Source organism: Triticum urartu, chromosome 1A (assembly GCF_056163025.1).
Source record: "Triticum urartu cultivar PI428250 chromosome 1A, HENAU_Tu73, whole genome shotgun sequence".
Lineage (NCBI taxonomy): Eukaryota > Viridiplantae > Streptophyta > Magnoliopsida > Poales > Poaceae > Triticum > Triticum urartu.
In genome coordinates, this window is record NC_141873.1 from 478,439,210 (window position 1) to 478,455,430 (window position 16,221).

The window sequence follows — 16,221 nt, forward strand, 5'->3', positions numbered from 1 at the left end:
CATATTGGAAGCCTGAGCAGTACCCCAAAACTACATGGGTTGCTGCAAAGGGACCTCCAGTTGATCCATCTAACCTATCTGGATATGCATGTGAATCTCCTCATTCTGATGATGAGTCATTTGAATCCAACTACAAACTATTCAAAAATCAGAATGGTGAAGTATTTGCTAGATATGTTGGCACTAACTGCACGAACGGTCCCCCTATGAAGAAAATCTGGGTTCCCAAAAGATGCCTTGAAAATCTTCAGGTGAATGTCATCATGACGCCACCTGTGAAGAATAGGAACCCCAGATCAAATTCTTCATATGGACCAAATTCTTCATATGGATCCAAGTCCTCATACGGACCAAACTCCTCACATGGATCAAATTCCTCAAAAGGATCAAAGTCCTCATATGAACATCATCGTGCTAACCCATCTGTTTCGCAGGGAAGATCTAAGGATTATGGATATGTGCATTATTCTTCAAATTATTATGTCCATAAGTCCTCGAAGAATTTCTCTGCTTACTCGTATGCTTATTCTAACCCCTCTTATATGAAACGAAATGGACTAGCTTCTATGCCATCCTTCTCGTATGGAGCTCGCAGAATGATGAACTCTTTGCCACCCCTTCAGATGTGGGTGGTGAAGAAAAATAACTAATCTCTTCTGCAGGGTCAGGTCTCCAGACGTACGTAATCATCTGAAGAATTTGCTGGAGACCTGAGTATGCCTGATAGGACGCAGGCTAATCATGAAGAAATGAACTTTCATTTCTCACGTCCTCACACTGCTTTATCTGTTCTGTTGCTTGATGAAATTGATCTGATGAATTGATGTCATATTCTTCACTGATGAAGTATATGAGTTTGTAAGCTGCACTAATTCATCTGCAGGATGATCAACCCAAAGCCACTGAGTGGGTCCTCGATAGTGGATGTACAAATCACATGACCGGTGACAAGAATCTATTGATGGATGCTCCATTATCTCCGTCACATCTGAAGCATATCATCTTTGCTGACAAAGGCAAAAGTCAGGTATTGGGTCTAGGTAAGGTTGCGATCACAAAGGATCGACACATGGACAAAGTCATGCTTGTTGAGTCCCTAGGATACAACCTTATGTCTGTCTCAATGCTTTGAGATCTTGATATGGTTGTTGTCTTTGGCAAGTACCGTTGTGTTGTGCTTATGGAAGCTGACAATTCCAAAGTCTTCGAAGGCTTTAGAAGAGGAGACCTGTATATTGTTGATTTCTCTACAGGACCACAACCAGTCGTGTGTCTACTTGCAGAAGCTTCAGAAGGCTGGCTCTGGCATCGACGACTTGGTCATGCAGACATGAGGAATTTGCACACGCTTGCGAAGAAGAAGCATGTCATTGGCATTGAGAAAGTCAAATTCCTCAAGGATCACCTATGTGGAGCCTGTGAAGCTGGGAAGATGATAAAGGCCAAGCATCCAGTGAAGACTATCATGACCACCACTCGCCCATTTGAATTGCTTCACATGGATCTCTTCGGTCCTAATCATTATTCTGCTGTTTCAAATGAAGCATCTCAATATGGCTTTGTTATTGTTGATGATTACTCTCGTTATACATGGGTACACCTTGTTACTTACAAACATGAAGTGCGGGAAGTCTTCAAACGATTTTCCTCGAGGGCTTCAACCAACTTTGGTGTGAAGATCAAGCACATCAAAAGTGACAATGGCACTGAGTTCAAGAATTCTGGTCTCGATGACTATCTTGATGAACTTGGTATTACTCATGAGTTATCTGCTCCTTATACTCCTCAGCAGAACGGCGTCGTGGAGCGCAAGAATAGGACTCTTGCTGAGATGGCTCGCACTATGCTTGATGAATACAAAACGCCTCGGCGTTTCTGGACTGAGGCAATTGATACTGCGTGCCACATCATCAACAGAGTATATCTTCACAAATTCTTCAAGAAGACTGCCTATGAACCCCTCACTGATAAGAAACCCAATGTAAGTTATTTCAAAGTCTTCGGTGCTAAATGTTGGATTAGAGATCCTCATCACAACTCAAAATTTGCACCGAAAGCACATGAAAGTTTTATGCTTGGTTACGGGAAGGACTCGCACACCTACAGAGTCTTCAACAACGTTCTTCACAAGGTTGTTGAAACTGTAGATGTGCGGTTCGATGAAACTAATGGCTCACAAAGAGAGCACCTACCTACTGTGATAGATGAACCAGCACCTGAGGAAACTATCAAGTTCAAGGCTACTAAGGATGTCATTCCCACTAAAGAATCTGCTGAAGAATTCATTCCAGAACATGAAGAACGTCGAGCTAATGCACCTAAAGAAAATACTGAAGAAAATGGTACTGAAGAGAATGCTGATCAAATTCTTCAACGACAACCAGCTCATCCTCGCATTGCAAAAGAAGTGCAAGTTGAAAAGATCATCAATGACATCAAAGCGCCAGGTCCTCTCACACGCTCAAAAGCTTCACATTTATCTAAATTTTGTGGGCACTATTCTTTTGTCTCTATTACAGAGCCCACTAAGGTAGATGAAGCATTTCTGGAGCCTGAGTGGATTCAGGCCATGCAAGAAGAATTACATCAGTTCGAGCTCAACAATGTCTGGGAACTGGTCAAACGTCCAGATCCTCGCAAGCACAATATCATTGGCACAAAGTGGATCTACCACAACAAGCAAGATGAAAACGGCCTTGTGGTGAGGAATAAGGCACGGCTTGTAGCTCAAGGCTACACATAGGTTGAAGGAATTGATTTCGATGAAACTTTTGCACATGTTGCTAGACTTGAGGCTATTCGCATATTACTTGCTTATGCTAACCATCATGATATCACTTTATATCAAATAGATGTGAAAAGTGCATTCCTCAATGGTAAGCTTGAGAAAGAAGTATATGTTGCTCAACCCCCAGGTTTTGAAGATCCAAATAATCCTGACAAAGTCTTCAGACTCAACAAGGCCCTCTATGGTCTCAAGCAGGCCCCACGGGCGTGGTATGATACCTTGAAGGAATTCCTCATGACGAAAGGCTTCAAACCCGGTTCACTCGACCCTACTCTTTTCACTAAATCTTATGATGGTGAATTTTTTGTGTGCCAAATATATGTTTATGATATTATCTTTGGTTGTACTGACCAATGTTATAGTGATGAATTTGCCTATATGATGAGTGAAGAATATCAAATGTCTATGATAGGAGAGTTGAAATTCTTCTTAGGTATTCAAATTCGTCAACAACGCAATGGCATATTCATATCTCAGGAGAAATACCTCAAGGATGTACTGAGGAAATTTGGCATGCAAGATTGCAAAGGAGTCAAAATTCCTATGCCCACAAATGGCCATCTATGCACTGATGAAAATGGTATTGACTTTGATCATAGGGTATACCGCTCCATGATTGGTTCTTTATTGTACCTATGTGCATCTAGGCCAGATATAATGCTTAGTGTTTACATGTGTGCCCGATTTCAAGCTACACCGAAGGAATCACACGATAAGGCTGTGAAGCATATTCTTTGATATCTAGCTCAGACACCAACACTTGGATTATGGTACCCCAAGGGCTCGGTTTTTGATCTCATTGGATATTCTGACTCTGACTATGCTGGTGATCGTGTGGACCGCAAGTCAACATCTGGTACATGTCATTTTCTCGGACGATCTTTGGTCTGTTGGTCCTCGAAAAATAGAATTGTGTATCACTATCTACTGCTGAAGCTGAGTACATTGTCGCTGGTTCTTGCTGTGCTCAATTGCTATGGATGAAGCAAACTCTCAAGGACTACAGCGTCAACATGAAGAATGTGCCTCTCTTCTGTGACAATGAGAGTGCCATCAAGATTGCTCACAACCCAGTTTAGCACTCGAAGACAAAGCACATTCAGATTCGTCATCATTTTCTTCGTGATCATGTGTTGAAGGGCGACATTTCTATTGAACATGTGAAGACTGAAGAACAGCTAGCCGACATCTTCACAAAGCCCTTGGATGAGAAGAGATTTGGCAAGTTGCGGTGTGATCTAAGTATCCTAGAATCTTCGAATATTCTTTGAAAAAGGACACTCATCCTAACACTTATGCAAAATTGATGACTTAGATGTGCAACACATGAAGAAACGTTTTTCTTCAATCAATAAAGAATAACACTCTTAGTGTGAAAAAATTAACGAAAAATTTGATTATCAGAACCCTACGATAATTGTACGCGGTGTCTGAAATCATCATTCTTATACGGTGGGTCACGCCACCACCAAAAAGTTGAAATTCCTCAGTTGTTCATATTCTTCAACTTTGCATTGTCTTCACTATTTCCGTCGTTTTTCTTCATTAAGCTATATATATATATATATGAGTTTATGTCCTCTACAGCATTCACTTATTGCTAATTCTTCAAGTTGGTTTTTCTGCTAAGTGAATGTGATCGGACCCTTCCCCCTCTATGCTATAGTCAACCCAATCTATTCACAAATTCTTCATGTGCGTTCTTTTTGAAACTCGTTCAAAATCTTCACTGTGTCCTTGTCAGCTAAAAAAATTGCGAACGGAACTTTAAAACCTACCTTATCTAAATTTTCGGCTTTGCCTCTCAAACCGTTCCGCATCCCACGATATACTTATCCACTCACCCACGATCTAACACGATCTCCACTTCTCACTACGTGGGTGACACATGTCATGCGAATGAGAAGGGTCAGAGGCACGTTCGTTCAATTTCTTTGGGCGAGCAGTTTTTCACCGTGGCTATAAATACCCCTCTTTCCCTTCCTCACTTCTTTTACTCCACTCGACCTCTCTCCAGCTCGAGCTTCTCAAACCCTAGTGTCGCCGCTACTTCATCGCCGCCGGTGAGGAAGAGCTTCACTGCCTCGACCTCGTCGCCGACGTACTCACGCCGACCGCAGAAATCTTCACTTCGCCGCCGCCGTAGCCGTCTTCCTCCGCTGAGTTAGGGCGTGGAAAATCTACACAGACGAACTTTATCTCTACACCTCACTGTTCGTCATGTTCTTTGTCCAGGGTAATTAAAAGTTACTTTTACTGCCCTTGTTGATTCGACTGATTATCTTCAAAATCTTCAAAGGTGTTTTTCTTCATAGCTTCACACACTAAACACCTCACAAGTCATCTGTTCTTGATTCGTTTCTCTAAGCATCATTTTTCTTCAAGATTCCTCAATTGTGTGGATCTTCGATCTATACAACTCTAGAACCTAAGACAAAGAACGCTTAGTGAAATTCTTCAAGACTCATCTGGTCAAATTCCTCAAACTTGTTCTTTTTGAAAAACCTTATGAGAACGCATATGACCTCTCCAAATTCCTCGCAACTATACTCTGTTCACAGGTACTCATGTCAGCTGCTGAATCACTAGGTTCTCATCAACTTAACTCATTTGCAGCGTTCCTCGAAGAAAAGTTGCATACTTCTTCAAAGAATTCGATTGTTCAAATTCCTCAACTGGAGAAAATGGCTGATGGTAAAAGGCCACAGAAAGGAGGAAAGAAGCCTGAGGTCATGACTGCCTTTGAAATCCCTGAGGACATATACAAAGATTACTGCACTCCTGATGAGGCCAAGTTTGGAAAAGAGGACAAAAATTAGCGCAAGGTGCGCATACAGAGGATAGAAAGGAGATGGGCAAGAGAATGGAGGGAGTACAGGTATGTAACTCCAAAGTACATGAAGAAATTCGGACTCAATCCTCCATGCCCAAGAGCTCCATTGGCACCTGGCCAAATAGCTGATCCCACCAGACTCAAGCGCGGTGAGGACTATCCTGATGAATGGGCCAAGCGCCAAGCCAAGTTGGCTAAGCAAGCTAGAGAAGCAATGAGGAAATTCAATGAAGACTCTGCTGCTGCTGCCTCTGCTGAGGCCTCTGCTGTCAAGCCGAAGAATGCTATGTCAAAGAAGCCTGCGCGCAAGCCAAGTGCTTCACCAACAATGCCCTCAAGGCCAAGCTCATCAGCAATGCCCTCACGGCTAGAATCCTCAAAGCCCTCATGGCCAATTCCTCATGCTGCTCCTGTTCCTCAAAAATCCTCAGCTCCTCCACCAAAGTCTTCGGTAGCTCCGACTCAATCCTCAGCACCTGTGCATCTCGCCTCGTGCCAAAGGACTACAGGCATCTCCATTGCCTCAGGTGTCTCAGCTCGTTCCTCAGCTGCACCAAGTTCCTCAGCTGGCCCCTCACTGCCGAAGACAAAGTCAACTGCTGGACGTGGTCCTTGACCAAGTCCTCAGAAGAAGTAAGTCACTTTCCAAGTGTCGTCTGAAGAAGACGAAGCTGATGATGATGAACTTGCAGAAATCATCAGAGATAGGCAAGTCAGGGCCGCTAGAGCCAAGGGAACAGAGGTGCCACTGCTTTTGGATCCCAAGTTGATCCTCTAATACATTGATGTTTGGCACAAGGATCCCAACACTCCCATGCCTAACTTCAAGCTGACTCCTGGCCAAAGTCACATGCTCACCCACTTCATTCAAGAAGAGAAGTGGAAATTTAAGAAGGCCAGACAGATTAAGAAAGCGCGGTACAAGAAAGAGCGCTATCTGAAGAAAAACGTTGTCTCTATGACAACTGAAGAACTTGTCACTATTCAAGCTGAGATCAAGAAACTCAGTGATGACTTTGACGCATATCGCGCTGATTGGCTTGGAGCCAAGGTTCGTTTGTGAAATTTGCGGATAACTTCACTTCAAATGTTGCTGCCCCAACGCAACAGGAAGTTCCTCAGGCTGAAGCATCCGCTCAGCCGACTGAAGAACATGCCAGCATCATTGATGAAAATTAGGCTGCTGAAGAAAATGTGAGTTCCAGGGCTGATGACTGCATTCCAGCCACTGAAGAAATTGCCAGGGCATCCACTAGTGGTGCGCCTGAAGAAACTGAAGAAATCAGGGCAACTGCATCAGTTGTGCCTGAAGAAAATCAACCAAATTCCTCAGCTGCTCCTGCGCCAACTTCAACTCCAATCCTTCCATCTGCATCAGATGTGAAGAAGACCAAGGCTGCAGAGCGTGCTGCAGTGAAGAAAAGGAAAGCATCAGCTGCTTCAGATTCCTCAGCTCCGAAGAAGATGAAGCCCTTGACAAGTTCATTTGCTAATCCCATTGATGTTGTTCCCATCTCAACCAGGCCATCAAAGGACCTTGTTCCTTTTGGTGAAGAATATGAGATCCCTAGCAGATCTGATGAAGAAAATCATTCTGCTGCTTCGTCAGAGCAGATTGATGAAGAAATTGAAGTGGATGCGATCCCTTCAACACCTGTCATCTCCTCGCCTATGCCTCAGTTTACAGCTGAAGAGGCTGACGTTGAAGAAATGGAAGATGAAGATGTGGACGTTGGCTACTCCACACCCGTAATAAGTGATGAATTCTGGGAAAGTCAGCATCCAAACTCTCCAATGTTCACACCGCTGCAGCAAATACCCCAGTCCCCCGCACAAACTGTTCAAATGGGCTCTGAAGAAACTCACCCCACTTCATCTGTGCATGAGGAAATTCCAGCCACTAGTGCTGAAGAAAATGTTGCTGCTGAACATCTGAAGACGCAGACTGCCACTGAAGAGGAACCAGAAATTCCTCAGCCTGAAGAACCTGCGATTGAGATTCCTGAGGTTGTGATGCAACTCACTGACACTCCTTTGCCCAAGCTAAAGGATCCATTCTCACGCAAGCAAAAGTTCAAGGCTGATGATTTCTTCGGCGAGCACGTATTCTTCGAAGATTACAACCCATATAACTCTGCTCGCATTAGGAAAAGGCGTTTCTGGACTGCTAGTCAAGCCAATTTCTATTCCTCAGTGTTGTTCAACAAGGAGAAAATCTTCTATCATGAGCATATTCCTCACATGGACATGGAATCTCTGCCGTGCTTCACACCAGTCCTCAGTGTTCTTCACGACGCTGGACTGTTAAACTTTTGCTCTGACATCTGCGATTGGAATGAAGAACTGATTCTTCAATTCCATGCAACGCTGCACATCACAGGAGATTCTGAAGATGTGAATTCATGGGTGCTGGACTGGATGTCTGAAAATACTCACTACACTGCACCAGCCTCTGAATTGCTTCGTGCCTTACCACTCAGTCCTCCCCTTGAAGAAGCTCGTTGTATCTACAGTGAACCTGAGCTTACAAATCATTACATGCAAGTGCCGATGAAACCTTTGAAGCCAGGTTAAGCACCAAGAACGAGATTCCTTGTGAAGGAATTGCTTTACGTGCCCAGAACTATCTATTGTATTCTTACGAGGACAATGAGTCCTATCAAAGGCCACGACTCATCTGATGAGGAAATTGTTGGCATCATGAAGAATCTGGTATTCAACATCGTTCATGGCATTCCTGTCAATTATCACGATTTCTTCATGAGGACTCTGGCAAATGTTGCACTGTCTCCGTTTGAGTTGAAGCCTTATGCACCTTGGATTATGAGATTCCTCAGGACAAGGTCTTCACTCAACTACAAAGCTGATTTTCAGAATCACCTCAGCTACTTGCCCCCAATTGAAGTCCTCAAGCAGAACTATTCCTCAGTTGATGGAAAGGGCAAGGCACCAGCTGTAATAGATGAAGGCATTCGTCCATTGGATGGTCAATTTCGCAAAGCTACTTCTTATTCCACCAATGATGACTCTGCCACACATGACTCTGCCAATGCACCCAAGTCAACTCCTCAAGCCACTGCTCCGCGCGTGATGACTGACCGTGAACTTCTGCTTAGTCTTCACCAGAAGGTGGATCGAAATCACAAATGGGTTAAGCGTCAGTTTGGTTCATTTCTTCACAACATGACTGCTACACACAATGCAGTGAAGAAAAACCATTACTACCTCCATCAAGTCTTCGGTCGCACCTGGGCAATCCTGTCACATCTGTATGGTGAAGACGACCTGAAGAAAATGGGTCTCAAGGAAGATTTTGACTGGTCTGCACCTCCATCGAAGAAATTTAAGAAGGTCAAGGTTCCTTCTCTGGTGGCCAGCTCATATTCTTCATCGCGCGACACTGATGAAAATGAAGACTTGGACGACACTGCGGCAGGCCCTACTACAACAAATGACCCCAACAACGCTGGCGCTCCTTCATCAACTTGATATTCTTCAGGGGCGTTAGTCCTCATATTCGAACCTTTTGGTTATTTGATGACAAAGGGGGAGAATTTTGAGTTAGTCTTCAAGCGGGTCTTTCTATATGGGCGTTTTTTTAAAGTTACAACTCTCGTTCTTCCGAGACTCTTATTGGATCGAGTTGTAAACTTAAACCCGATGGTGCTCTGATACTCTTGATGCGTTTCTCTGCATGCTTATTCCTCGTTAATATTATTGCACGCATGCTGAATTACAGCAGTCACCATATTTCATCATGCATTTCAAATTCTTCACTGTTGTATGTCAAATGCGTGTATGAATTACAAGATATAGGGGGAGATCTCCATGATTAAACTCTTCAAGTGTGCATTGCTTCAAAAGCAAATTCCTCACTATGCACATCTTCAGGGGGAGTTCTTCTATATCTTGCAATCAAATTCCTCAATATTAGTATTTACACTTCATATGTTTATCCCCGTTGAAAACTTAACCTATATTGTCATCAATCACCAAAAAGGGGGAGATTGTAAGTGCATCTAGTGCCCCTTAGTGATTTTGGTGTATTGAAGACTTATAGGTTAAGGGACTAATGCGTTTGTGAGTGTACACATGTCTATAAGTCTATGAGGAGTTTGATATTTACAGAGAAAGTCGACCCCTAAAAATGAAGTTCTTCGACTTAAGACTTTGTATTTTTGAAGACTTTCTGAAGACTATGAAAGTGAAGAAAATGGTGTGACCTTGAAGACTTAGTATTCATTTGAGGAACATGAAGCATGAAGACTTTTGTTTTCGTAGTTTCATTTTCTCTTTCTTGAGTCATAGGAAACACCGTACTGTTAAAGGGGGTTGATGAAATACTAAGGAAAAATTTCCATGTGATGCTCAACTCAAAATCCTACACCTACCAATCCCTTCGAGTGAAGCCATTGGAAATCTCATACAGTCCAGTCATATTCTTCAGTGACAGAGACGAAGTTCTTCTGGTCTCTGAGGAATTTGTTCTGACTGAGGAGTTAGGAATTCGCCAGTGCGGATTTCCTACACGGTGAGGAACATGATAGCCCTGAGGATTTTGGTACTCAAAATTCCGACCGTTGCTGTGCTAAGCGCCAGCTATCCCAAAATATCTATCCACCTAACGGTCATATCATTGAAGGGCATTTATGTCTTATCATGTCGGGATGCTCCCTAGGCTATAAATAGCCGCCCCCTACAACCACTAGCTGGTTGGCTGCTCCGAGAGAAACTGACACTTGTCATTTGAGAGCAACCCATCCTCCGAGGACTTTGAGCGAAAATCATCAAGTGAGGAAAAACCCAAACCAAAACCCAAACACCTACAAACCCCAAGTGATTGAGCATCACTGAAGAGATTGATCCTGCGTGGATCCGACGCTTGTTACCTTTGAAGACTGTGCTTCTTCCAGATGGTTAGGCGTCATGGTCTAGAGCATCCAAGAGGAATTGTGGATCGCCGAGTGACCAAGTTTGTGAAGGTTTGGAAGTCGCCTGAAGACTTACCATGAGTGATTGGGCGAGGTCTGTGTGACCTTAGCTCAAGGAGAATACGGTGAGGACTGGGTGTCCTGAGCTGCGTGTTCAGGACTGGGTGTCTGGGACTGTGTGTCCTCGAGTTTAAATACTCAGCCACTCCAACCAGACGTACAATTGAGACAACAGTTGGAACTGGTCTACCAAATCATTGTCTTCACCAAGCTTACTGGTTCTATTTCCTCAACTCCTTCATTTTCTCATAACTGTGTTGTGAGTTTGTTCATATCTGTGCTTGAAGACTTTGACTGAAGACTTTCTCAATTTCCTCAGTTTGTCTTCATCCTATGTTATCCTGTGCTCACGCTACCTGTACTCTGTGACTGCCTTCATTTCATCATGATGACCATGCTTGTATTCTGTTATGTTTACTTTTGAGTACTTATTCCGCTGCTAGTAGTTCTTCGCTAAGGAATTTCCTCACCGGCAAATTCCTCGGTGAAGAATTTCATAAAAATCGCCTATTCACCCCCCCCCCTCTAGTCGATATAACGCACTTTCATGTAGGCTCGGTGAAGAGACAACGATTTGGTAGACCAGTTCCAATTGTTGTATCAACTGTACGTCTGGTTGAGGTGGTTGAGATGAACTCAAAGGACACTTAGTACTCACCGTATTCCTCCTGAGCGAATGTCACTTAGACCTCGCCCAATCACTCGTGGTAATTCTTCAAGGTAGACTTCTGAAATCTTCACAGGCTTATTCACTAGCACACCATAATGACTCTTGGGTGCTCAGAACATGACGCCTAACCGTTTGGAAGAATGACCGTCTTCAAAGGTAACAGGCATCGGACCACACGGATCAATCTCTTTAATGATGCTCAATCACTTTGGCTCTGATTGGGTTTTCCTCACTTATGATTCTCTCAAAGTCGAGAGAGGATGGGTTGCTCTCAAATGACAAGTGTCAATTTCTCTCTAGAGCAGCCAACCAACAAGTGCTTGTGTGGGACGACTATTTATAGCCAGGGGAAACCAACATGAATTGTCATAAATGCTCTTCTCAGACATGACCATTGTCAGGACAAGGATTCACTCGACACCTAGTACACGGCGCATCAATGGTCAGAAAACGAACTATCAATTTTGTCGGGGCACTCAATTTCCTCATGATAGGAAGATCGCACTGGTGAAATCCTAACTCCTCAGCCTGGCCAAATTCATCAGTGACCAGATGAACGTCGTCACTGTCGCTAGCAAATTCGTCAGATGTACCAGAGATTTCCAAAGGCTTCACTTGAAGCGGCTTGTGTATGTACAAGTTTGAGCATCACTTTGGAAATGTGAGCTATGATTCACCTAGACCTCCTTTAACAGTATGGTTTTTCCTATGACTCAAAATAAGAAGAAAAAACTACGAAAACAAAAGTGTTCAAGCTTCAAAGTTTTCACATCAATTTCTTCAAAGACCGTACCATTTTTATCACCAAATTCTTTCGCTTGAAAAAATACATTTTTAGGGGTCGTCTTCCATGGTTTAAACCATATCTTCAGGGACTATAACTCATGTGTACACTCGCAAACACATTAGTTTCTCAACTCATTTGTCTTCAATACTCCAAAACCACTAAAGGGGAACTTGATGCACTTCAACTTTGGTTCACGTCATAGAATTTTTTCCACTGAGTCTATGCTAATGTTTATTTTCTATGAAATATGGAGGATATGAAGAATTCATCTATATGAATAGGATTCTATTCCTAGAACCAAAGCACTCTAAAGGATTTTTTTTCCCCATAGGAATCATATCCTATATAATTCCTACATAATTCCTCCAGATCAAAGGAGGCCTAATATCTAGAAGCATACGGAGATTGTCTGATCTCGTGAACAGTTACATTGCCAACTTGGTGCGGGCTTGATGCGATCGAAATGTGGTACTACAGCTAGCGGTCCTGGGAAGTTTTGTTGCCTATGAATAATACTGGCGCCCTTCGAAGTAGGTTTGCTTGACGATGATGAATCAAAGATTCCACTTCTATCCTTCGTGGTGCACGTTAGAACATTAGTGTTTGCATAGGTTTATCCTTGAACATTACCATCTCATGGAGAGCTATAATGCACGATCAACGAAAAGTTAACTTGAACAATATTGTTGAACTGTACCACCCAAGTTGACCATCAATTCAAAACGAATAAAATTAAGGGAAAGATTAATGGATTTTTTAGCATCAATAAAGTGATGAAATAGCTTACACACACACAATCCTCGATGCAAGACATGCTTATGTTCACACACAAAACCCATCTATATATGCATTACGCGTTGGGTGGCTTGGGCAAACAAGTCGGTGGATCGAGAAAGGTGATGGAAAGGTGTAGGAATATTCCGGGACATGTGTGAGTAAGAAGAGAACAGGAGGATCCAGGAGGTACATATCGACGCCAACACGTTTATGTCAATTGAATGAAACGCGGTGATAGGAAACACAATATATTTGCATTCCCTTACAACATAGAGCATCATGAGAATTTTTATCTTGGAGATGAACATAGATGGTGGTGTTATGGTAATAAGGGAGGAGGACATGGCGGCATTTGAAAGATCAACGATGTGGAATATTGGGAAGGTGATGTCGAGGGAGAATATCTGGTGCTATGGGAGGTCCCATGCTCCAGGACATTCCTAGTCGTCGAATCGTGGTTGCAATGGCCACAGGGACATCTCACACAAATTTGTGACCCCCCCCCCCTCACACACACACGCACATGGAGTCCCTTAATTATGCCCATGCCCAGAATCTCAATATGGCCATTGGTTCCACGATCTAATGGTTAGGAAGCCCCAAAAGCATGGGAGCTCCCGTAGCACCGTCATTTTTCCATGATGTTGACTCGAGGGGTGAATATGCAACTAATGTTTTTCATCAAATTAGTTGATTTTAGAGATGGTGTGAATATAAAATGTTATATGAAATGCAACCTTATGTGCTCTTTTTTCGGGTGAACCTTATGTGTTTTGTTGGTTCAGTAGGCCTTGAAATGCAACCTTTATGTGAAACAACCCATATGGAGAAACACTCTAGTGTATTGAAAAAAAATCACCATATATTTTAATATATATTATCACCGTATATTTTAGAAGAAAAACAATCATGCACACACGAGAAAATGTATTTTTATTGACAAAAGGAAATGGAAGGGAAAAGGAAAATAAAAAAGAGAAGGATATATAAAGAATAAAGAATAAAAAGTGAGATGATGAAGAATAATAAACTACGCAAACCGAAAAGAAAACCGAGTAAAACACACTGAGGCGGAGAAAAAACAGGATAAAGCAAACAACGAAAAATAATAGATAAACATGGGCTGGACATGGTTCCACTGAGCGACGAATAGGGATTACCATTTGCGTTTTCTGACACGTGCGAGCCGGGGATGATGAGCAAGCCATGCCACTAGGGAGGGCCTGCTGGCGAGAATAGCAATGGGCTTTCAGTCTGAGGGAGGTGGGCTTTCCCTGAAAGACGCGATGACGGTCGTTATGCCTTGGTTTTCTATAGGATGCGTTGATCACTTGCTAGATGTTACTTTTATCAATCAAGTCGTTGTAGTATAGTGGTAAGTATTCCCGCCTGTCACGCGGGTGACCCGGGTTCGATCCCCGGCAACGGCGCAATTTTTTCTGTTCTCTGTGTGTATCACGTTTCTGGTTCATCCTTGTAGCTTCTTTTTTTCAGGAAAAAAAATATCCTTGTATCTGTCTCACCAGTACAAAGCATTAGATAGCGCCTCATCGGTAGCTTCTCTTTTTAAGTGTTTCCGCAACTTAGGGCGTGTTCTAATCTCCTCCCGCTCCACGCTTCACAAATTCCTGGAGCGGATTATTGCGACTGCACCACACTCATGTGTACACACATGATTGCTTCTGTAAGTGTTTCCGTAAGTTATCATGAAGGTCACGATTTTTTTTTTTGCTTGTACAGAGATGAATGGTGTCTTTGCAACATATATGCAGATCAAAGATATAAAAGACCAGTTATTGAACTGTCTCCGTCAGCAAAATGAATCGACCTTGCCGTGCACTCTCAAGTGCTCGTACCATTTCATGATGCAAATCCAAGATCGATCCGCAGACTTGTTTATGAGCTATGCAGTACTACTGCAAATATATTACTTACTAAACGTCTAATTGCCGACCCAATAATAACCAATTCCCGATCAACTAAGAAACAAAAGTAGTGCGTATTTGCCTATTTGGTTCTCAGGTCATGTCATTTACTCTGCGCCGCGAGAGCTCTCGCGGAAATCATGCGTACTAGGCAGGCCACAGAGGAGCAAGGGAAATATCTGGTGCACCGGACTAATATTGTGTTTTTAAAATATTTAAAAAATTCTGAAAAAATTTAGCACGCTCATACAACATTAATGTAGGTTGTCACAAAATTTTAAGTCAAAATTCTAAGCATAACTCGAAAAACAAAAATAACAAATTCAACACTGAATAGTACACAACATAACCTGGGCTTTAGATTTGGCCCATTATCACACTGATGTCAAATTTGTCGTTTTTATATCTCAAAAAGCATTTCAAATTTTTATCCAAAATTTTGTGACATCATACATTGATGTTGTGTTAACATGCTAGAATTTTTTTCAGATTTAAAAATATATTCTATGGCATCCGTTGCACCGGTAGCACCACAAGTGCGGGTGCACCGGATACATTCCCCAGAGGAGCAAGATGAACATGAGAAACCATGTGCCACGTCGCGCATGCCCATGGCACCTGCATACCACGGATGCCGCCGTCAGTGCAGGTCTTAATGCCGGCCCCTTGCTAGACTCTTCTCCACAGCATCTGCCAAGCCCTATCATGGTGGTACGAAGCAGCCTAATCCTGCCCCGCGATTCCACTGTCCCCACGCCCCTCGTCTCAGCTCGCCGTCAATGCGCTGCTGCCTGCCATACAATCCGCTTCCGCTAGCCTGCACCCTCGACGCCGTATATCCTGGCCACAATATAAATGGGAGACAATGCTCACTGCCAGAGGACATTAATCTCGACGGCGGTACGCTCGCCAGCACCACTCGTCGTACCAAGTACCAGTACCAATTGCATACTAGTATTATCATGATGCTTTGGCCTGAATCCAAGATCGATCTGCAGACTGTTCGCAGTACAATCTTCGGTACTCCCTGGCAAAATCTCCAGCCATTACTTATTATAGACTGCGTCCACTGTGACGGTAGTACTACAGTAGTACATTGCATCTTACTGTACTACCACTTAATTGGCCTGGTCCGATCGATCCAGCCTCTGCCTGCTGCCGTCTGAAGTTATGGAGGTGCTCAGATGCAGGAGGGGTTCTCCCCTCTCCCGGCCATGCATTGATCTGACGCCATAGATAGTGAATCGCATCGCACGGCCCTGGGCAACATAACTCGGTCGATTCTGCTGCTCTGAACACTGCGCTGGGCGCCTCTCCTTCTTACTTACCATTAGCTCCTCTTTGCTCTTTTCTCATGGTCTACACAGGCTATTAGTTGCTTTGATTTGTCATGTAGCATCGAGGATCCTAGTAGTGATTAGAACAAGTGAACGTGGTGGCAGGGCTGAAG

General features: G+C 43.3%; 1 protein-coding gene and 1 non-coding gene across 2 annotated transcripts in view; both read left to right on the forward strand.

Annotated features, from left to right (window-relative positions):
- The window catches only part of LOC125529172 (uncharacterized), a 30,791-nt gene that overhangs the window by 10,732 nt on the left and 3,838 nt on the right, over positions 1-16,221 (forward strand). The window lies entirely within an intron of this gene.
- TRNAD-GUC (transfer RNA aspartic acid (anticodon GUC)) lies at positions 14,205-14,276 on the forward strand. The gene has a single exon. It is a non-coding gene; the product is annotated as a tRNA-Asp (tRNA).